The sequence below is a fragment of the Bos indicus genome, chromosome 8 (genome assembly GCF_029378745.1).
Source record: "Bos indicus isolate NIAB-ARS_2022 breed Sahiwal x Tharparkar chromosome 8, NIAB-ARS_B.indTharparkar_mat_pri_1.0, whole genome shotgun sequence".
Lineage (NCBI taxonomy): Eukaryota > Metazoa > Chordata > Mammalia > Artiodactyla > Bovidae > Bos > Bos indicus.
The window spans coordinates 26690980-26714000 of record NC_091767.1 but is presented as its reverse complement, the minus strand read 5'-3'; the positions used below and the strand labels follow the sequence as shown (position 1 = coordinate 26714000).

At 40.4% G+C, this 23021-nt stretch overlaps 1 protein-coding gene across 2 annotated transcripts in view; it reads left to right on the top strand.

The window, feature by feature from the left end:
• Positions 1 to 23021, top strand: part of SH3GL2 (SH3 domain containing GRB2 like 2, endophilin A1) — a 225890-nt gene that overhangs the window by 42551 nt on the left and 160318 nt on the right. The window lies entirely within an intron of this gene.

Below are 23021 nucleotides of genomic sequence, written 5' to 3'. Positions count from 1 at the left end.
CTGACTTATTGTCTTGATTTTCTTGAGTTTGTGTGAGTGTTAGAGTTTTGATAGTAGGGTGCTGGCTCACACCTTGCTGGGGGGTTTATATCAGGTCTTCAGCGCACACTATATCATCTTTCTAAAATATGAAAAAATCTGTGCTTGAAAGCACTTCAAGCCCCAAAGATTTCTGGTAAAGGATTTTAGGTTTATATATTTTGAACTGAATTTTTGTTTAATTTGGTTTCTTCTAAGAAATTAGGAACTGCTAGTGTTTATTTATTTTTTTTGATTTTTTCTTTTTACGTCAAAAATGACAGGATCATTGTGAAGAATTTGATAAGTACAAAAAGGAAATAATTTTATTAACCATCTGTTCAGTGCTTACTATGTGGCAGGGGCTATTCTCAATTTATGTGAATTAACTAATTCAGTCTTCAGAATTCTGTTGTTTATGTGTACAAGTGAAGAAACTGTGGCATAGTAACTTGCCCAAGATCCCATACCTAGTAAATGGCAGAGTTGAGCCTTTTTGAACTTTAACAAAAATGCAAATCATCCATAGTCAAAACAGCTAGAGAGGGTAGTTGAGTGATCCTAAATTTATTTAAACAGGCTTCTTTTGCTGGGCATTTAGACTGTTTTCAATTTTTCACAATAGAATATGGACACAAACATGTTTATCTTTAAATATTTGTTCACATCTCTGGTTATTTCTTTAGGGAATATTTTTAAAGGAAATCCTTAGCCAGAGTGTGTAACTTTTTACAAGCACTTCATATATGCCACAAAATATTCTAGTTTATACTCCCACTAATCTTTCATGCTCATCAGCATTGAGTGTTAAATTTATTTTTCTCATTTCTTATTCTGAGATGTAGTATCCTGGTGCTTTCTGAGAAGATGGGACAGATGGCTGGGCATTTAGTATCATTTTAAAAAATTTTCACGATACTAGTTAAAATTTTCCCAAGAAAAAACACTCAAGTAGTTGGAACAAATGAATTTAAAACTTCAGATTTCAAAGAAATTAAAATGTATAGCCATTTTATTTTCAGGTTGATCCCTGAAGTTAATTGAGGCTCCATTTCAAATTATTATGAAGTGTTGGCAGGAATAAGGATATGTAACATTGAGGAATATTTTGGTTCAAATCTTACTGGTATATGATCAGTGTATGACTAAAATAGACACTCACTAAGTGTTCACAGAGCATTTGCTATATACCAAACACTGCACTTTGTGCTGGGTTGCAGTGAGGAAAAAGGAGTAACGATAAGAACAAATACTTGTAGTGCTTCTTAGGTATCAAGTGCTGTCCTAACTGCTTACATATACTAACTTATTTAACTCTCACTGCCCCATGAGACAGGTACTATTATTTTCTCCAGTTAATTGATGACATTGAAGCACAGGGAAGCTAAGTAACATCATTCCAAACATACAGCTACTAAGTGATGAGCTACGATCTGAATCTAGGCAAAGTCTGAGTCTACTAGTTTTGGGGGCAGACATAGAAGGTTGGTGCAGTAAACTGGGCCTGAAAAAATGGTGGCATTAGCTGATGATCCAGCAATGGGGTTGGAGAGAAATGGAAAGATCAGAAAGGTTTTTCAAGATGGAGTTCATCAGACTTGGTAAATTGATCAGATTGGATGTGAAGAAAGAGGGCCAAGCCTAGGTTTTCTGTCCTGAGAGATTTGCTGTGTGGTTGTACCATCAGTAGGTTGGGGAAGACCAGAGTAGGAAGAGGGGTATGTTTAAGAGGAGGTAGAGATGACTCGGAGAAGGCAATGGCACCCTACTCCAGTACTCTTGCCTGGAAAATCCATGAATGGAGGAGCCTGGTGGGCTGCAGTCCATAGGGTCGCTAAGAGTCAGACACGACTGAGTGACTTCACTTTCACGTTTTGCTTTCATGCATTAGAGAAGGAAATGGCAACCCACTCCAGTGTTCTTGCCTGGAGAAGCCCAGGGATGGGGAAGCCTGGTGGGCTGCCGTCTATGGGGTCACACAGAGTTGAACACGACTGAAGCGACTTAGCAGCAGCAGCAGCAGCAGAGATGACTAGTTTTGAATTGGTTATATTGCAGGGGTTTGAAAGATGGAGATGCCCAGAAGGATATTATCTTCAAAATATTTGAGAGTTATTAGGTTTGATGTCCAGATAGTTTATTTATCAGAAAGTTATTTTTCATTAAATATTTACGGTGCATACTTTATGAGAAGGTTTTACAGCTTTTACAGATGTTAACAGAGTTTTAGTTGATGGCATTGGTTTTCATGTATCAAAAATGTAAACATTTTATTGTGTCATTTAAAAAACTCATTTAATGCGTATAGACAGCTTTATAATGTGGTTGTACCATTATTTCTATAACCAACAATCTGCGAAGGGATAGGTTATTGCCATTTTTTCTTTAGATAAGTTGTAGATAATTTTATAGTGAGTGTCTGTGCATAGAACACTTCCATTGTTCAGGATTATTTCTTTGGAGATTGATCAGCATGGGAACTACCGGACATGAGTACATATTGCAAAATTACTTTCTTGTGCTAATTTACATCCACCAAATGTGTGCAGGATGTACCTCTTGATCAGCCAGTGGGTTGACTGTTGTCTTGATTTTTGTGGCACCATCATTCACTTCCTACTTTGTATAACATGTATACAAATGTATACACGTGTATACACGTGTATACACTTCCTACTTTGTACATGTCCCCTAATCACAATCACATGAGACTTTTGTATATTGTCTTTATTTCATTTTGATCAAGACCTGATTCACATATTCTCAAGAGTTTTTACATAGCTCATCTGAAGGATGTGGAGATTATCATCATTGTTCTTTACCTGTGTCTAAAGTATTGTTGGCAGGATGATATTTAAAGTCATTTGAGATTGCTGAAGTCTGGCTGATGATGGCATAAAGACCTGGAATTCAGCAAAACATGCCTGGTCTTCAACTTGCGTTTTGCCTGTCTCTGTGTGTGATAAGTGAAGAATTAAACCATTACATGGATAATTCATGACAAAGACAAATTTTAATGTTATCTGCTTATTTTGGGCAAATCAAGAAAACTTGTTGACTGAAATTATGCCAGTAGTGGCCTTAGTTTTGTGCATTGTTTTCCACTTTGCTCAGTAAAAACTTTACTTTCCAACCTTTAATTTCTATCATTTGTCCATCACCAATATTCGTATTTTATGCATTTTTAAAAAGAATTATGAATACCTGCCTCCAGAGCCATGAAGTTTGGCTTCTTTTGATTATTTTCAAATGACATTTTGGGGAAACTAGAATCAGGCTATTTGTCATTTTGGAATTTTCTGTATTTATAAACTGACCTCCTTGTAACCTTTTTATGAATTCACGTATGAGTTTTGGTGAAAGTTTACTATTTAGGGATTACTTATTAGCCTGGTTACTTGCCAGAGTGACACATTAAAAAAAAAGAAGTTTGCCCACCCATCTGCTTCTTCCCATATCCCCCCCAAACAGTCATCAACTGGGAGAATTATAATATGCAAATAAGCCATCTGCACTGTCCAAATGGGAGGATAGCTTCCAGTTCTTCGTCAGGGATCTGTCAGAAGCAGGGAAGTAATTTCAGTAGTTTTCTTAAGAGGGCGGGAATCTCTTAGGAAGTAGCTTGATTAAAAGTGTTCCCATAGGAATAAGGACGTTTGGAATTGAGTACCCAGACCACCTGTGAGTTAAAAATCTCCTGTTTCCAGATTCAGCCTCTGACTATGGGATATCTATGTTTTATCATATCTCTTCTCTATTTTTTTTATCCCTCTACAAAGACTCCCCCCCCCCCAAAAAAAATGTGATGTGCCAACTAAAAATTTGTTGTTGTTCAGTCACTCAGTTGTGTCTGACTCTTTGCGACCCATGGACTGCAGCATGCCAGGCTTCCTTGTCCTTCACTATCGCCCCGAGTTTGCTCATTGAGTTGGTGATGCCATCAAACCATCTCATCCTCTGTCACTCCCTTCTCCTCCTGCCTTCTATCTCTCTCAACCCAGGGTCTTTTCCAGTAAGTCGGCTCTTTGCATCAGGTGGCCAAAGTATTAAGCCTCAGCTTCAGCATCAGTCCTTCCAATGAATATTCAGGGTTGAGCTCCTTTAAGATTGACTGGTTTGATCTTCTTGCAGTCCAAGGGACTCTCAAGAGTCTTCCCGCACCAGAGTTCAAAAGCATCAGTTTTTTGCCTTCAGCATTCTTTATGGTTCAACTCTCACATCCGTATATGACTACTGGAAATATGAAAGAATATTAGCTCAAGTGGAGTAATATCTTTGGTTTTCTGGTGCAGTGCTGGGCCTATGTTGTTTCCTGAGAAAGTATCTTTTATGATATTTTCCCCTCCAGTACAGGATCTAGTCTATGCTCAGATCATTCCATTTATTTCATTCATTAGCTTTGTTTTATTTGAGACACTGCCACAGACTTGTTTTATCTTTTGTGACATTTACAGTTTTTAAGAGTATACCCCTCCACTCTTAAAAAAAATAGAATGGTCTTAAGTTTAGAGTTGTTTGATGTTTCCTCGGGGATGGATTCTTGTTATACAGTCTCAGTTGGAATATTGCAGAGATGATGTTGTATCCATCTCAGGATGTCGCAACTGGAGATGAATAAGTCCTGTTGGTGGAGATAACTTTGATCACTTTGCCAGGGTGTGATCCAGTGTCTTGACTGTATCATTACTGTTTGCTTACTAGTTGCAGAAGAGGGAAAATAAATCTATGAGGAGACACTTTAAGATCATGAAAATATCCTGCTTCTCATCAAAATCCATTTAGTGTTTAGCATCCATTGTTGATTCTTACTAGATCCAATCTTTTCTATGATAAGTACAAAATCACGAAATTCCAATTCAATACTCCTTCAATATTTACCAGTCAGCTTTCAGCATTCTTCTCTAAGCAAGTATTCCTTCCTTCATTCTTGTCTTTCTGCCTTGTCTCTGTCTAACTCTCAATCAGTTATTTATATAGACTCGTGAATTCTATTTTCCAATTCTTTGTAAGTCACATTTGAATTCAATTATTTGGTTCTTGAGTTGTCCCTGACTTGTCCAGTGGGAGCCCCTTCAGGCTGGCTTTTATGCCCATGTAGTATTTCCTATCTTTTTTTTTTTTTTTTTTGAGAACTTTTATTACTTTCTGGCATAAAGACATGTTCCAGAATCATCTTGTCCCTACTCCACCTGACCTCTGAAATCAGCCATTTCTTTGAGGACCCCAGTGTCTCTAAGTAGAGAAAGGATACAGCAACTGAAGGTAGATGTTTTCGGTGATCCTCTCTGCTGTATGAGGCGTTGGGCCCAGGCTTTGGAAACTGCCAATTTCTTGGTTGATGAATTTTGGATCAAGTAGAAATCCTGTGGTAGTGAAGAAGGGCAGCACTGATTTTCTGTTGTTAAATGAAGAATATATATTCAGAGTGCATCTGGAATGAGGATTGTTTTTGTATTTGGTTGTAAGCCTTGGTTGGGGTTAGTCCCTTTGCCTCTGGCCATACCTTTCTGGAAAGGGTCTGTCCTGCACTTTAATAAACGTGCCATGAGTATACTGGTCCCTTCTCTTACCTGTATTTTTAGGTGTCCCTTTGTCACCAAGCTCTGTAGACTGCCCTTTAACACTGGATCATTGAGTGTGGATGGACAGCAGAGGAGGGGAGGGGACAGCATTTGGCTCTCTCGGCAGGAGTGGTCTACACGCGTTTTTGTCCATGTCGGCTGTTGTTGCCTGGGTCCTGTCTGGGAGCCCCACCTTGTCCTGCTGTGTAGAGTGAGCCGAATCCTAACTGCAGGGCTGGGGGGACACATGGTCCTTTTATAGCCTACCCCTCCTCATTGCCACCAGTATAGCCGATGGCTTCTGACTGTTTGGAGCTATTTAAAACGTATGCCTCTCTGTCTCCTCATGGGAGCCTCTCAACAGGAGCCTTGTGTGGTAATCACACACACGTCTCTCACATGTACATGTCTCATACACACACACACACACACACACACACACACACACACACACACACACGTGAGGGAGCTAGGCAGAGAGTAAGTTTCCAAAGGGGAAGCAGCTAGTAAGTGGAAGAACCAGGACTTCAGTCTAGCGTTTCCATCTCTCAGTTCCATACTCCTTCACCTTGGTCTTGGAAATTCAAAGACTAAAGAAGGTAAGTGAGCCCTCTAGAAATGATTTAAGGTGTGGGAATTGGTAGGGATAGGGTGTAGGGTAGATGTCTTCCTTCTTAATCAGCTTCCTGTGTGGAACTTCATATATCGAGGGTATAATTTGTCAAAGTGAAAGAGAGCTCAAGGTCACTCTGTGTCCTCTTGGAGATCCAGACCCAGGCAGTCTGTCCAGACTCCAGGGTTACCCCCAAGGCAATTAGAGAAAAGAGCACAGGTCAGTCTCACTGCTCTGTGGTTAATTAAGCAGAGTGGAGAAGCTGTTCTTTTTTCCTTGTTTTATTTTGGACTTCTGCACCTGGTCCTCCGTATCTGAGCTGATGGGCTCTCTTCAGGGGTGGGAGAGGTCTCCCCGGCCACAGCACACAGCAGACGGAAGCCCGTGGGAGTCGTGTTTGCTGCCTCAGCAGGTGCAGTCTGGGCTGGGGTCTGACCTCTGCCCGGTACCATATGTCAGGAGGATCTTACCCCACATGAGTTTCTCCAGATTTCCTCTGGCCTGGGGCTGGATTTGGAAACACTAGCAGTGATATTGAGGGGGCCTGAGGTTAGAGAACCACAGAGCTGTCCCTTCTCGAAGCTTCACCAGGGAACTGAGCCTGAAGTGTAGCTTCAGAATGGCTGTGGTTTGGTTGTGCTCTTTTCTCTTGTTATTTCCTGCTATAACATATAAAAAAATAATGTTTTCATTATTTTGTTAAAGGCTTATAAGCTTGCATTTTTTTTCACATGGCAGTAATTATGTTTTTGTTGTTGTTGTTGTTGTTTTAAAAACACTCGCAATCTAGTGCAGTTATTTCAAGATGCATACCAGCTACCCTTCACCAGTAAATTGAAGGCCATCGAATCAGGAGTTCCTAGGGAGTCTGGGGACTACCTGAGATGAAGTGCAGAATGTTACATGTTTCATGAATATGTTTTTCTTCAAGATTCTTGTAGGCGTTTGACAGCCCCTCTCCAAGGCATGGCCTCCAGTATGCCTTTCTCATCTTCCCTTGGCTTTGCCTCTTGTGTCCTTCATACGTTTCTGAGCCCTTTAATTTCTGGAAGAGTGAAGGGAGAGGAGGCCTGCACTACAAGAGAGGCCTTGGCCTCTCCTTACTACAACATTGTGGTTTTGCCCTGCCCAACTCCCCTCACTCTGAGCCTGGACGACTTTCTTTCTCCTGGACTCACTGTCAGGCCCTGGACTACCTGTTGTGTGCACCTCCCCTCATTTAATCTCAAGATTCTCCTGCGAGGGAGATGGGAAACATTCAATACCACTTTCAAGCCAGTGAGTAGAGGAACTGGGACTATCAGTCATATTTGGCAATTCTAAAGCCACTCTTCTTCTAGTACACTCAGGGAACAAAAGCACTGCCTGTCATTGTCTGAGCACCCCCAGTGAGACACTAGCCATCCTGCAGTGCTGCACGGCACCCACAGTACAGAGAGTCCTGGGGTCCTCTGCAGCCAAGCTCGCGGCGAGAGGCAGAAGGCTGACTTTGTCGTGGGGAAGAGTAGCAGAGCTCTCGCAAGGTGCCCCTTCCCCAACCACTTTGCTGGAGTCCTCATCTGTGGCCCAGCTGAAAGTTCTTCTCAAAGACCAGAAGCTGTGGCCTTCTTGCCTGCAGTGATTTTGCCAGAAAAAGAAAAGTAACACAAGTAATGTGTTAGCAAGCAGACACCATCCATTATCTGAATTTTAAAATTAGAAATAAAGCAATCATAATTATAAGGTGTTTTTAATATAGTTACAATGGCATGAAAAAATATAAATGTGAAGCGCAGGGTTTTTAATTCTGGGAGTGTAATTTGTATGTTTTGTTTTGTTTGTACCCACCAAGAGTGTGTTTCCCCAGGCCCGTGGAAGTTCTGTAATCAGATCCAGCTGGCCTTCAAAGTCAAATTCCCTGGGGGTCTCAGTCCCTTTGCTGGGTCCCCAGGTTGGGAAATTTGTTGTGGACCCTAGAACTTCTGCAACAGTGTGAGAACTTAGAGAGCTGTATACAGTCAGCAAAATATAAGACCAGTAGCTACCTGTGGCTCAGATCATGAACTCCTTATTGCAAAATTCAGACTTAAATTGAAGAAATTTAAGTCTAGACCACTGGACCATTAAGGTATGACCTAAATCAAATCCCTTATGATTATACAGTGGAAGTGACAAATAGATTCAAGGGATTAGATCTTATAGACAGGGTGCCTGAAGAGCTATGGACAGAACTGCATAACATTGTGCAGGAGGTGGTGAGCAAAACCATCCCCAAGAAGAAGAAATGCAAAAAGGCAACATGGTTGTCTGAGGAGGCCTTACAGATAGCTGAGAAAAGAAGAGAAGTGAAAGGCAAAGGAGAAAAGGAAAGATATATCCATCTGAATGCAGAGTTCCAAACAATAGCAAGGAGATATAAGAAAGCCTTCCAAAGTGATCAATGCAAATATAAAGAAGAAAACAATAGAATGGGGAACTCTGGAGATGTCTTCAAGAAAATTAGAGCTATGAAGGGACCATTTCATGTAAAGATGGGCACAATAAAGGAGAGAAACAGTATGGACCTAACGGAAACAGAAGATATTAAGAAGAGGAGCAGAAAAACACAGAACTATACAGAAAAGATCTTAATGACCCAGAAACTACAAAGGTGTCATCACTTACCTAGAGTCAGACATCCTTGAATGCCTTCAAGTGGCCTTAGGAAGCATCACTGCAAACAAAGCTAGTAGACGTGGTGAAATTCCAGCTGCTAAAATCCTAAAAGTTGATGCTGTGTACGAGACAGCAAAAGAGACACTGATGTATAGAACAGTCTTATGGACTCTGTGGGAGAGGGAGAGGGTGGGAAGATTTTGGAGAATGACATTTAAACATGTAAAATATCATGTAAGAAACGAGTTTCCAGTCCAGGTTCGATACACGATACTGGATGCTTGGGGCTAGTGCACTGGGACGACCCAGAGGGATGGTATGGGGAGGGAGGAGGGTTCAGGATGGGGAACACATGTATACCTGTGGCGGATTCATTTGGATATTTGGCAAAACTAATACAATTATGTAAAGTTTAAAAATAAAATAAAATTAAAAAAAAAAAAGTCAGACAAAAAAAAGTCCTAAAAGATGATGCTGTGAAAGTGCTGCACTCAATATGCCAGCAACTTTGGAAAACTCAGCAGTAACCACAGGACTGGAAAAGATCAGTTTTCATTCCAATCCCAAAGAAAGGAAATGCCAAAGAATGTTCAAACTACTGCACAATTGCACTCATCTCCTCCACTAGCAAAATAATACTCAACATTCTCTAAGCTAGGCTTCAACAGTATGTGAACTGAGAGCTTCCAGATGTTCAAGCTGGATTTTGAAAAGGCAGAGGAACCAGAGATCAAATTGTAACATGCATTGGATCATAGAAAGAGCAAGAGAGTCCCAGAAATACATCTGTTTCTGCTTCATTGACTACACTAAAGCCTTTGACTGTGTGGATCACAACAACTGTGGAAAATTCTTAGAAGGGAATCAGACCACCATACCTGCCTCCTGTGAAACCTGTATGCAGGTCAAGAAGCAACACTTAGAACCAGACATGCTACAACAGACTGGTTCCAGATTGGGAAAGGAGTACATTAGGGCTGTGTATTGTCACCCTGCTTATTTAACTTATATGCAGAGTACATCATGTGAAATGCTGGACTGGATGAAGCACAAGCTGAAATCAAGATTGCTGGGAGAAATATCAATAATCTCAGATATGCGATGACACCACCCTTATGGCAGAAAGCGAAGAGGAACTAAATAGCCTTTTGATGAAAATGAAAGAGGAGAGTGAAAAAACTGGCTTAAAACTCAAAATATGAAGATCATGGCATCCGGTCCCATCATTTCTGGCAAATAGATGGGGAAAAAAAGGAAACAGTGACAGATTTTATTTTCCTGGGTTCCAAAATCACTGCAGATGGTGACTGCAGCCATGAAATTAAAAGGCACTTGCTCCTTGGAAGAAAGGTTATGACCAACCTAGACAGCATTTTAAAAAACAGAGACATTACTTTACCGACAAAGGTCTGTATAGTCAAAGCTATGGTTTTTCCAATAAAGATAGCGTGAGATGGTAATCATGTATGGATGTGAGAGTTGGACTATAAAGAAAGCTGAGCACCAAAAAATTAATGCTTTTGAACTGGGGTGTTGGAGAAGACTCTTGAGAGTTGCTTGGACTGCAAGGAGATCAGACCAGTCAATCCTAAAGTAAATCAACCCTGAATATTCATTGGAAGGACTGATGCTGAAGCTGAGGCTCCAGTACTTTGGCCATCTGATGTGAAGAACTGACTCTTTGGAAAAAACCCTGATGCTGGGAAAGATTGAGGGCAGGAGGAGAAGGGAATGACAGGATGAGATGAGGATGGAATCACAGACTCGATGGACTTGAGTTTAAGCAAGCTCTGGGAATTGGTGACGGACAGAAAAGCCTGGCATGCTGCAGTCCATGGGGTCGCAGAGTCAGACATGACTGAGAGACTGAACTGAACTGAATTTGTAAGTAATGCGATGAGTATTATCAGTTGAAAAACACACATTGCGGAGGCTGTGCTCTGGCAGTGCTCTGAGAAGGCAAAGGTGTTTGTCACCCTGCCATACCCTTCCTCTGCTGTGACGGCCACGTAACAAAAGATTAAACCCAGGTAAAGCTCCTGAGTAGAGGCTCCAGATGGCCTCCGCCGAAAAGACACCTGGCATCCAGAGCGGCCGTGTGGTGCTTTGTACATGAACCACAGGGACTGTTTTTTGTTGTTGTTAGTGTTGTTTTTCTCTAGTGACTCAGCAACAGTGACTCACTCACACAGTGGTGGTCTGTGAAATTTGGCTTTTAGCCTCTCCTCTGCTGTATTTTAACCTCTCTACACCTGACATTTCTTTCTTTTTTCCAGCCATCGTGAGGCTGGTTGTGGAGATGAATATACAAATGATGCAATCACTGTAAGCTCCCTTGAGTCAAAGGAACACTGTCCCTCTGAGGAGTGTTTTTGTAGCACAAAGTGCAAATTATTGCATATCAGAGACTGACCACATGGCCGTGAGAAAGTTGCTTAAGTGCCCTGAGCCTCAGTTTCCTCTTTTGAATATGATTCCATCATTCAGTGTCATGTGTGGTTGTGCAAGTGAGCCAAAATAGGTCAAGCACTTAGCACTGTCACTGGTACATGGGCCCTGTGAGAGTGTGCAAATCTCTTCCCTGTCCCCTCACATCCCTGAGGGCCCCTTACCCAAATAGAATCTTTAGACTGGCAGGAAGTAGAGTAGGAGCATGAATCTATTTCTCAAACACAGTGCCAGGCTTAAAATTACATATCTAGCTCTGGAGATGGCCAGATAATTTTATTATGGGGTGTGTGTGTATTAATCTATGTGTATAAGTAGGCACAAGTCAGGGTCTTACCTAATGAGAAGAAGGGTGGCTTGGTGACTTCAGTCTTCTTGACTCTGATTTTAAGACTTGGAAGTGAGGAAAAAATAGAGTTAACAACATATATTCGAAGCTGGAAGACTCAGTGACTTGTTTGGAGGATGTTTTTTAATGGGTAGCTTTAATTTCCAGCAAAAATTCTGGGTAGGTTTTTGTCTAGCTAAAGGGAGAACTGCATATCAGGGACTAGCTATTAATGGATGAAGTCCTGCCAGCTACCGTTTTATAGATCTTCAACGTAAAGCAGGGATTTGTCTAAGTTGCCAGCTAAGAATCGATCTTGGATCCAATTCTACCAGAGCAGCTTTAATATTTTTAGAAGTAACACTCGCCCAAGCGTAGCATAAGGTGATATGGAATACCAGCTGTTTATAAAAATCTATGCTTTAATTAATTTCTAGAAAATGAAATTGCCTTTCCCCCCTCAATGCCTTCTGTCCAAGCTGTATGAAATTGCAGTAGAGTTCAGGAAATGGGCCTTTACAGACAATTTAGAGGTAAACTAGGAGGTCGACTTTCAGGACCTGTGGATAGTATGGTGTTAGGGTTTCCCGGGGGCCAGGAGACCTGGACTGTAGCCCCACTTCTGCCTTTTTCCTGACATGTGTGATTGGTGCTTCATCACAAGGCCATTCCGGCCCTCAGATTGTGCAGTTATTTAATAAGGGGTTTCTTAAACTCCCATATGTTTTCATTTCAATAAATTATTTTTGTAACTGCATGATAGAAGTGAAATACAGTGTTTGTAAGTCTCTTTCCTAAAATTATAATATTATATCCTTTAGAACTATGTCCTGGAGAAGGAAATGGCCACCCACTCCAGCCTTCTTGCCTGGGAAATCCCATGGCCAGAGGAGCCTGGCAGGCTACAGTCCGTGGGGTTGCAAAAGAGTAGGACACGACTTAGCAACTAAACAACAGCAGAACTGTGTAGCTTGGGTGGTTCTGTAGAATAGTTTGGGGAAAAATGAGATTTAAAGAATCAAGAAATTGATTTTTGGTAGTCTGGCACTGCATCCTTGCCCTGTCAAGTGGATTCTCTTGTTCTATATTCAAAGAGCAGTTTCACCTTGCTGTACACCAGTTTCTTTCCCGTTTACCCAGGTTTCATGTTTTGTGATATTTGTGACGTTGCCATGTTCTGTGATGTTTGTGATGCCCCTATAAGGCCCATCTTCTGCATACACCTGTGATCAGGTTTCTCAGTTCAGTGAAGTCCTATAGTCCTGTTCACTGATACTCATTTGGACTCTAGATAATTCCTTGAATATGTCTTTCTGTGTATATTCTAACCTCTCTTAGATCACTGGTTCCCAGTTCATCTACAGTAGAATTACTTGGAGGTTCTTGATAAACATATGGTTTCCTGTTCACATCCCATTCTTACTGGATCCATGTCTCTTGCAGTAAGAAAAAAAATCCTAATTTTTTTAGACAACTTCCCAAATGATTCTCTCAAATTTAAATTGGCCTCAGAATCACTGTCTTTGGGAATTGAGGCTCTATCTTTGTTCATATTCTCTGGGTCTAACATAACTGGAGTTCCATGATTATTTTTTGAGCTAATGAATCAGTGCACGAACAGGGGAATAGTGAATATGTAGTAGTTTACTGGAAAGCTATAAAATACCTTTACCAGTCCATTTATATTGGAGGCTGTGCAATATTTATTGAATGAATAGTGCTGATAACAAGGTGATGGAAGTAATTTTTTCACTGATAAGTTTCTAACCTACCATCTTTCATTTCACAACAGTCTTCCCTAAACAGTATATCTCTGCATACTGAGCGTTACCTGTGCTATGCTTGTGCACAGATGTCTTTGGCCTTGTGTTCAGAAGCACACCACTCGCATGGTGAGAAACTTGTAGGAGAACATATGCTTAGGGTTTCAGTGTTAAGAAGGCCATCAGGTGGACCAGTTAAAGGGCAGGATGTGGTGGGTGAGTAAGAAGTGAAAGGCACATGCATGCTCTGGCTCTTTGCTTTTTCTTATTGTTTTAGAGCTCTGTGGTTTTTACATAACATAACTAAAACTGGAGCCTCGGCAAGGCCAAACATGCACTGATTGCAGAAACAACGGCTAGTTAGCAGTTAATCTGGAAACCTCCTATTTCCTTACTTCATTTTATAAAGATGATGTAGTCTGGGGGGCTTCCAGAGCCCAAATGGCATCTGGCGGATGGGAAGTGGATTTTGGTTCTGAGGTCAGGTCTCTGCCTGCTCTTTATGGTCAAGGCAAGGCTGCATCAGGGAATTTCCTCAGTCTTGGCCCCTTTCTCTCATCATGACGATAGAGGATTAGGGCCCTTGAATTGTTGAGGAACTTAGGTATTCAGCAGATAGATCCAATCAGAATAATGGAAAGGAAGGTAAGTAGCAGTTGATTTAATATATGACCTTTGGTAGCATTAAGGAGTATCCAGAACCTGTGAATGCTGCCATTGCTTGATAGTATAGCTTGAGTTTGAGTAACAGCATAGAGATGGTGATTTCTAGAGGGGTGGATGAGAGGACGAATTGAACTCATCTCTAACTTTCTTAATCCTTAGAAACTTTTCTGCCAATAAAACCCACCTAAAAAGCTGAAACACACAAAGTTAATAGCTAATAGTGTGAGCATAGCAGACTCTTCACTGTTGTCACATTTCTTCTAAATAATTGTGTTTTGGCAGTACATTTTGTTTTTAGAAAATAAAACAAAAAATGTAGTAATTCATTTTTCAGAGAGGGAGATGGATGCTATCCATCTTTATTCCCTGAAGAATTCACAGTCACCTCCTTCATACAATCAATGTTTGTGTGAAATATTTTTCTAGTCTTCTAAGATGAAATTTTTCCCCCTAGTCTCCAGAGTCTCAGTTTTCTCACGTCTAAAATGAGAGTTTTGTGTTACAAATGATCTTGAATGCCTCTTTCAGCTCTAATAGATTCTGAATGAGAGAGTATTTTCCATAAATGGAAAAATTTAAATTTTAAATTTAACTAAGATCACACTTGCAACATTTTAGATTTCTTTACATTTGCAATCTATTCCTGATATCTTCCCTTTGAAAAAAATTTCCTCCTCTATCCTCCCTTTCCTAGATTTATTGAGAATGTGTTCTTTAGTTTGATTAATTTCCTATAGAAAGACTATGAATATCAGGTTGAACTTAGATTTTAGATAAACTGTTTGTCTTCCCAAGATGAGCTACTGTTTCATCAGTTCCATGAAAACCGCTAGTGGTGGGTTTCTCCACTGTGGCATCCCCTGGACTCTGTTGATCAGATTCCCTCTCAGGCTGCAGTGCAGTGATGACTGGGACAGGAAGCCCTGCTTGTGTGAACGAGGAGTGAAGACAATCAGGAGTCTCTGCACATGCGGTCTCTGGGAATAGTGGCCATGACATAGTCCTGGTTGTGCCATGCATGGCTTGTGTGACATTGGTTGGGGGAGGCCACTGGCTGTGTCTTTGTCTTTGTTTGCTCATTAGTAAAGTGAGAGGATTATAGTAGCCAGGCATTGAAGTAGATTACCTAATACTGACTGAATGCTTCCGATTACCAGTGTCTTGTAAGTCATCCAAGAAATTATGCTAGTTGTAGTTTGAGTATAACACACACATTCTAATTCACCAAATATTGGTGTTATAAATATGGAAATATAATAGAATGGGTGGTTTCACACTGGTTGTATAAGATGGTATGTGGAAGAAATATTAGAACTTAATATTTCTACATTTTCCTCAAATAAAAGTTGTTTTCATATTTTAATGTAAGATCCATATCATTTCTAAATAAAAATATCAGAGGTTTGCATGCTGAATTTTTACTGATTGGGGCTTGTATTCAGGGTTAAAAGACCACTGAAATATATGTCTCTTTTGCTGAAAAGAATCTATGTCATTAGGACATTCCAGTGTGTGATTGTTAAGCAATAGAATCTTGTATCTTTTCTTGGGAAAGATTATGATAAAGAATGATTGCTTGAGTGTGTCCAATTCAGCAAACCTTTATTGACTACTGTGTATCTTGGGGTGTGTTGAGAGGGGAGTGTTTAGGGAGGCACTCTTTTGCCTCCATAACGTGTAATTAAAATGAAAACAGCAGCTTATGTGTTCTAATACCCTCTTGTTCAGGTCTTATGTTCACCTTGGCATGGCATGTATTTGGTGAGCTTTGGCTGTTCTAACTCTTTCACGCTGCCACGTCTCTTGCTATTCTTTTCTGGGTTTATTATGATGTAAACCCACCAAACAAGACATCTAGGAGCTCTATAGATGGAAAATATGACCACCATCCTGGATATTCGTGTCACCTGGGCTGGGTTACGTGCTGGTAAGTGGGTGCTCTGAGAGCACTAGGGTTACATGTTTAGAATACCACCCTAAGCATGGGATCTTGGGTTTGTGGGGCTATAAAACACCCTTTATTCTAACTCACTTTTCACTGACTTCTGCGAACATTTTATAATTTTCCATACTTTTTCTGAAAATGAGCTTTTTTATACCCCAATAATATACCTGGAAGACATACTTTGAAAAGTAGGTAGGTTGGCTTATTAATGGTTTTAGGGCTTCTCTTTATGCTCATCTTTACATTTTGGAAGTTGACCTAAAACACAATACTTTGCTCTAGATTTGAAAATTATTTGATAATTTCTTTCTAGACATATTGAAATATTAATTTTCTTGGAAAAAGCATTTTCTTTTTAGGGTTGACATTTTATTTTAAAGAGATATTTTTGGAAAGATTTTAATAAAGCTTAAGGACTTTCTTAACCACATGCATCATTATTTCATCTATAAATTTATGGGAAAAGGGATCAATGAAAAGGTTAGCATAACACTAATTAGCAAATGTCATTTTCTCTAAAGCTGGCTTAAAATTGCCTTTGCATGGGGAAGGAACTTTAACAATGGATCAAAACTAAGCATCAGAAATAAAAAATAAAATATTAGAAACAAATAGGTCTTTCACTGTAAAAACAAAATATCTATAGCAGCAAGGAAGATATTATAAAAAATTCACTGTTTCTAGCTCAACTGTTTTTAGTTTTGTATGTTTTTATTTTTGTTCATAGAGCTATATATCACTTACCTGATCCAGAGTAATTATTTTGTATTTTTGTTTTTTATATGATCTTTTTTTAGGTATTCCATTTATTGTACAAATATTACTGAAATGGTGATATAATGGGTTATCTAGTTGATTTACTGTAACCATTCTCATATTGTTAAGAATTAGATTGTATCCAGGTTTTTAGAATTAGATTGTATCCAGTTTTTTGACACTGTAAACAATATTATTGGAAAAGTATTTTTGCCTGTGGTATTTACCTTTTTAGGATTACTTTAAAAATTAAAGTTGGACTTTAAATTTGGAATTTCTGGGTCAAATTTACTTTCATGGTCCTAAAATAATAGTCTGTTTTACCCTTTTTAGAAGAAGTTTTTCTTCTTCCAGCCTTCTAGGTCATGAGTGGTGGATAAGGTTTTAAGTTGAGTGCATGCAGGGGTCAAATAACTGAAGCTATTTAAGTTTGAATGCATTCTGAAGATTTTGTGCACTTAATGTATGCCTGTTATCTGGGGTCTGCCTGAAAGGGATTCTCTCAGGGGCTTCTGCTAGTTAAATTAGGTTGATCCAGTATTTTTATCAAACGGTAGCTAATTGTGGTGTTCAAGTCCTTCACACTCATTCCTGGAAAAGGTTTCAGTAAAATGAGAGGATATTAGCTTGGGGACATTTGCACGAGAGCTGCCATTGCTCACCAGCCACCACTTGGAACTTGCTAGTCTTGCGTTTTCCCTCCCCTGAGCCTCCCCATTGGTCTTTGAAGCACTGCCTTTCTCTTCTTGCAGAGTCTTGCAAGCCTTCTGGTGTAGTCCTTGCCTCTCCGGTGGATTTGTCCTCAGGGGTGGAACTGGGCAATCTAGGAAGCTAACTTTGATGACCCAGGCACATGAGAAAGCCAGTAGAATAGGAGTTTCAGGTAATGTGGATGCTAACCCTGCCTGGCAGGAGTGGAGTAGATAGCTCTTGGGGTCCCTGTGAACCCTGTCCACTGATGTACATCTATGACATGAGAATCTACTACTTTGCACTGCTGCCAGTGACATTAAAATTGTTTTGAGAGACCATGCAAGTGACTGGATAGCTGTTTAGGATGTATTAAATGTAAAAGCAAAATACAAAATAGTCTAGATATTGTGCAAGGATCCAAAAATTTGTGCATATATCCTAAGTAATATAAGAAAATATGAATAATTTTAACAGGATATGGTGAGATTAAGGGGCTTCCCTCCCTCCCTCCTTCCCAACAACATGTTCTTTAGTATTTTAGCAGATTTTCAGTAGAATTTTGAAGTTATTTTTTTTTTCAATTTAGACATGTAGGATCCTCACATCTGTGAAATGAAGTTGAATGAGGAAGATTTGATTTTTCTGGCTAAGCCACTGGGAAACGGAGGCTGAAAACAGCATGCTTTTGTCTGTGTATCTTCTGGAACTGAAATGAATACTGTGCTCCTTTTGCTGTATGTCTGTGTGAGTATGTGTTAAGATCTCTCTAGGGAGGAAGTGTATCTTTAGCAGAAAAATTTCTTACTATCCTAATCCCTTTAGGAGGTTAAAGGGAAGGATTGAAGTATCCGGGCGTGCCTTTAGTACCCTTTGGCTGCCCCTTTCTGCCCTCTCTTCGTCACTGTAGTGCGCATCTCTCACGGCCAGTTCTGTCTCGGGCTTATAGAAACTCAGCTCAGTGGTGCACACCACATAGGAAGCCACAGTGCATAATTGTAAAGATGCTGATCTCGGACTCCGGCTGCTTGAGTTTGACTCCTGGCCGACTTTGTGACTCTGGGCTCTCCACGAGAGTTTATCATCTGCACAGTGGAGACCCTGACAGTGCCCACCCCTCAGGGTTATTGTGAAGGTTATGTTGGTTAATACCAGCAAAGCCCTGAGCACAGCATAGTACTCCACTATAGTTTTGATGATGATGATATAAAGGTAATGATAAATCTTCTAAGATACTAAGGTATCCTAATATTCTGAGATTTTTATGTCAGCTTTTTATCCTTTCCATTGTGGAAAATCAGGAGGAAAAAAAAACCCAGAAAATCACAAAGAACAAAAAAATAATCCATAATTTCAAAGTTGAAATGTTCTTTGATGATGAAATGAAAGGTGCTGGCCATTTAAGGAAGTAAAAATCTCTATAAATGGGGTGTTTCCAGCACCTCTGAAATAAATCCCCCCTCCCCATTTTACCTACACTTAGCAAAGTAATGGGCTCATTGGTGTTGGTAGAGAGTTTCATGTCTTTATACTACTGCTATTGTTATTTGGGAAAATCTCTTAAGTGTTTCTAGATGTTCTTTTAAGGCAAAAAATTAAGGTTAACCGAGCTTGGTGATTCTGTCTCCTCTTAGTCTTTGACTTGGTTGGTCTACAGTTTGTTCAGTGTGTCTATCTCCTGTGGTTGAGCAGAGATGACATCTTTGGACACCTCAGTTTGCCAATAAATATTGAGCTCAAAGTAAATGCTTGACACTCTTGTGGCACAGGGAGCAAGGCTATGCCGGTGTACTTTCTGCCTCATGGAGCTTGTAGCAGGGTCTTGCACGAAGGATTAGCATCCTTTTATGTCATGACGTGGTGAAAGCATCTGCGGGCAGCACAGGGTGCAATGCAAGTACTTATTAGAATATCTCTACCCGTGGCAAATTCATTTTGATATTTGGCAAAACTAATACAATTATGGAAAGTTTAAAAATAAAATTAAATTAAAACAAACAAACAAAAAAATAAAATATCTCTAGTTAGGATGACATGAAGAAAGAGGTGGTGAGATGAGCACCCAGCCCTGAGCCATAAAGCCTGGCACTGGACTGCTTCATTTTTAAGAGCTCAGTTTAATTCAGAATCCCATGGCTCAGCTGTAAAGAATCTGCCTGCCAGGCAGGATATATGGGTTCGATCATTGAGTCGAGAAGATCCCCCGGAGAAGGGAATGGCAACCCACTCCAGTATTCTTGCCTGGGAAATCCCATGGACAGCAGAGCCTGGTGGGCTGTAGTCCATGGAGGCACAAAGAGTTGGACACGACTTAGCAGCTAAACAGAAGCAGCACGTCCCTAAAATGTACTGAACATTTGCCTTCTGGGGGCTGGGGATGCAGTTTGTGTCTTCATAGAGCACCTAGTCAAGCTGAAAAGGCAGGTGTTTGCTGTGAAGAATACACATCAGGGAAATTGGATGGTTTGACTTAATCTTCTTAGAATGTCTCTTGGAGTCAGCTGTGGTGCCCACTGGGGTTCAGGACCAAGGGAGAAAAATGAGAGGTTCCCTTAGGCTTTCTGGAGATTTCTTAGTTGTTCTGGACTCCAGTGGAGGAGTATCACTGGAGGCTGTGAGAAGATGAAGGTTGCTCCTTTCTCTAGCTGCCATGTGTCAGCTAGGTGCTTGCAGCAAGTAAACCAGAAGTCTTGACTGCAGGGGCTAAGGTCTAGGCAGGCTCATGACCTCCCAAGGCATTCAAGCACAGTGACGCCAAAGCTTTGCTTCTTTAGCAGTGTTTGGTTATCTCCTGTCTTCTTGCTGTGCTTTTCATGGAATACTAATTGATGCTGGATCTTGTGCATGTGTGTGTGTGTGTGTGTGTGTGTGCATGTGTGTGTGTGTGCATGTGTGTGTGCATGTGTGTGTATACACATGTGCAGGTGCTTGTGTGTGAAGTATTAATGGTGGCATTTTTGAGCAATAGTAGATCTTCAAAAAGAAGTGTTTAGTACAAGATGACCTTGGATTGAGAAGTCTAAACTACATTTTATCATTATATTTCTGGATTCTAGTATGAAACTTGCCATTGTGGGCAGCATAGAAGTGTTCAAAAATGGATGGATTATGCATATCATGAACAACCTTCCTAACCTACCTAGAATTCCCTGAATTTTATCCCATGCCAAAACTCCTTCTGTCTTTCCAAACATGTTGTGTTTTCCTTTCAGCTAAACTATTTGTGTAAGGAAACTTTGTGATGTACAATAACATAGTATAGCCCAGATCCATTATTCCATTCTGTATCTCAACCATAACTCTGAAAAATGACCTTCTTCACTAGTGGAATCATGTCAGGGTACAGCTTGTAGCAGTTTAGCTGTTTTTTATAATGTTAAAGGAAATCAGATACTTTTCATCCAGGAAGATTATTTTCCCCTTGTGCAAGTTTTTAGCCATAGAATTAATAACCTTCATGTCAAGTCAAATATTTAACTTATGCAGGAAAACAGTTTAAAGTAGACATTTAATTAAAATATTATTTCTCTTGTGTCCACTGAACCGGCACTAGTTACCTTATCCTTGGCATTGTCTTTAAAGACAAAATCAAAATTAAGGCCCACTGTCTCTCTTTGCTGTTGAAGCAATCGTCTGTACTGCTTATTTTGGCTGATCTTCTTTGTGGGTTTAATTCACAGTAACTAATTTGGCCTGTTGAACACTTGAGCAAAAAGGAGGTCTTTGATCATTTCATACATGTGAATATGTTGTTACTGCTAAATTTCCTTCGTTTTGCTTTTAGTAGACTACCTGGTCTAATGTGCTGATTCCCTGGAAGGAAAAAGAATCAGAAGACAGACTTAATACATGTACTATTTCTTGCTAAATTGGTGTGTCTTCTGAGAAGAACTGTTGTTGGGTACAGCTTGTAGTAAATTGAGGCATTTTTTTTTGGACAGGAGGATAAACCCTTGGTGACTAATTCAATTTATGTTACATTTTAGGCTAGCATTTAAGATCATCTCACTGTTTTGCTACATATTTTATTACTGCAGGTTACTACTTGAGAAAGTGTTGCTGGTAAATGGAGATCGGTTAGGATATGGCCATCAGATTTAGGACCAGACAAAACATTCTCAAATCCCCAGTCTTAACTGAGAGTTGGTTTGAACTCTGGGAATCCCTTCGGAACCCCTACGAACCCCTAGTCCCACCTCCCTCGTAGCACTTCTTTCACTATTATCTGTTGATGTGTCAGTGTTCCTCACTTAGTTGTGAGCTCTTAAAGTCGGGGACTGTGTTGTAACATCTCTGAAGGAATGAGTTCAGATAAAAGATGGCCTTCTACACTGTACCTTGTAAGGACAAAGAGACAGTGGAAACAACATGCTTTTTGAATACAGACGTGTGATTTGAATCCTGTCTTGTCCACTCACTAGCTATGCACTTATAGACAAATTTTTTCTTTTTTCCTGAGCCTGAGGTTCCTTATCAATTAAGGTGGGGAAATAACCTCAGAAGTCATTGGTGCTGTGCTCAGAACAACCTCAGTGCTTATTCTGAGGGAGCTGGAGAACGTAACTAAGTACCCAGCACAGCGCCTGTGGTACGGGTGGCCAGAAAGTAGTTGTTACTCGTGTTATTACTTGGCTTTCACTCCTCCATGATACTTACCTTTAGGATCTTAAAACACTGCTTTCACAGGACTGGTGTTTTTCAAGATATCCCAGAGAAGCCCTTAACTATTTTATCAATCCCCAGCAAATTTTTCAAGTCAGTATCAAAAAAGTCATTATGTTATTGGATGTTCTTTTATTTACTCATCCATTGTACAAATATTTTATTGAGTGTTTGCTGTATTTTAGGCCTGAGGCTGAGAGCCAGACATATGAAAATGAACAAAATGGGTCAGTTCCCTATCCTAATGGTATCTTTTATTAATTGTTGTTGTTGTTGTTCAGCCGCTCAATTGTGTCTGACTCATTGAGACCCCACGAACTGCAGCACACACCAGGCTTCCCTGTTCTTCACTGTCTCCCAGAGTTTGCTCAAACTCATGTCCACTGAGTCGGTGATGCCATCCCACCATCTCATCCTCTGTCACCCTCTTCTCTTCCTGCCCTCAATCTTTCCCAGCTTCAGTCTTTTCCAAAGAGTTGACTCTCTGCATCAGGTAGCCAAAGAATTGAAGCTTCAGGTTCAGCAGTAGTCCTTAAAATGAATATTCAGGGTTGATTTCCTTTAGGATTGACTGATTTGATCTTGCTGTCTCATGTACTCTGAAGAGTCTTCTCTGGCACCACAATTCAAAAGTGTCAATTCTTTGGATGGTAGAGACAGACAAAAAAGTCAACAAGCCAGTGAAGGCATAGTTAGCTGTGAAAAATGCCACACAGAAAACCGAATGATAAGGGGGAGAAGTTGAGCTGATGGAGACTATTTTGGACATGACGGTGAGGGAAGGGTCCTTTGAGAAGATGACATGAGCTGAGACTTAGAATGAGACGGTGCCACTATATCTCTTCTTTGTGGTCCTGGGAGGTCTACAGACCAAGGTCTCTTTGCCTTGTGGGCTCTGCCTGAACCACCAACCCCCACTGTGGTTACCTCAGCCTTT